Here is a 956-nt window from a genome sequence, read left to right on the forward strand (position 1 = left end):
TGGGCTTTGCATTATGGCTCTCTCTACTGTATTGTTTTCTTTTTGTGAGTCTGTTCTTTGAATTTCATCTTTCTTTCAGTTTATAGCATGCCATTAAAGCATTATAATGACATTCATTATACTTTTGGAAATAAGACCTCAGCTTCACACATGGTTCTCTCATTTCTCCTCCTTCTTTCCTCCCACCTCTTCCCCTTCCAATCCAATACTATAATAGGTGCTGAGAAACAATGTTAAATTAAGGTTTGGGAAATAATCTTCAGTGAATTCTTGAGTAATATAATTAATTTGTATGTTTTTATACATGTAAATGGAAAGAGCTAAAATGTTCTTTTTTTAAAAGTTGTTAAGCTTTTTATTTAATGTTACAAAAAATATTTAGTCAAGCAGACCAAAGCCCATGTCATCATCGGACTCCTAGGATTCTTCCTTTTTTGCTGCTTCTTTCTTCTCCTCAGCTGGGGCAGCTGTGCTAGCAGGAGCCAGCAAGGCAGCACCACCAGCTGCTGGGGCAGGTACACCAACTCCTACATTGCAGATGAGACTTGAAATGTTGACATTAGACAGGCCCTTTGCAAATAATCCAGGCCAGAATGGTTCAACATTTACACCTGCTGCTTTACCGAAGGCATTGATTTTATCCTCCGTAACTAACTTCATTGTTGTGAAGGATGAGGGCAGAGTAGATGCAAGTGAGCTCCGAGACTGCCATTTCAGCAGAAGGATGAGGAGAAACTTGTTTGTAGTGGTGCTAGTCACTGGATGCAGTGAAGGTTCACCCCAACTCGTCCTTAGCTTCCAAAGAAGAACCAAGCACCTTACAGACAACTGAAGAGAAAGCTCCGAATGCCCTAAAACATGCTTTTCCCATGGTACTGTGTGACCATGCAAACTCTCTGGGATTTAGGCCACTCATCCAGAAGAACAATTGTGTTTGATGAGATCATCCCTAAGAG

The 956-nt window shown here is 40.6% G+C and overlaps 1 pseudogene; it reads right to left on the bottom strand.

The window, feature by feature from the left end:
- Window positions 1–417: 417 nt before the first annotated feature.
- LOC110211485 (large ribosomal subunit protein P1 pseudogene) lies at window positions 418–660 on the bottom strand (annotated as a pseudogene).
- Between the last annotated feature and the right edge of the window lie 296 nt (window positions 661–956).

This window comes from Phascolarctos cinereus, unplaced genomic scaffold (genome assembly GCF_003287225.1).
Source record: "Phascolarctos cinereus isolate Bilbo 61053 unplaced genomic scaffold, phaCin_HiC Scaffold_726;HRSCAF=1367, whole genome shotgun sequence".
Taxonomy (NCBI): domain Eukaryota; kingdom Metazoa; phylum Chordata; class Mammalia; order Diprotodontia; family Phascolarctidae; genus Phascolarctos; species Phascolarctos cinereus.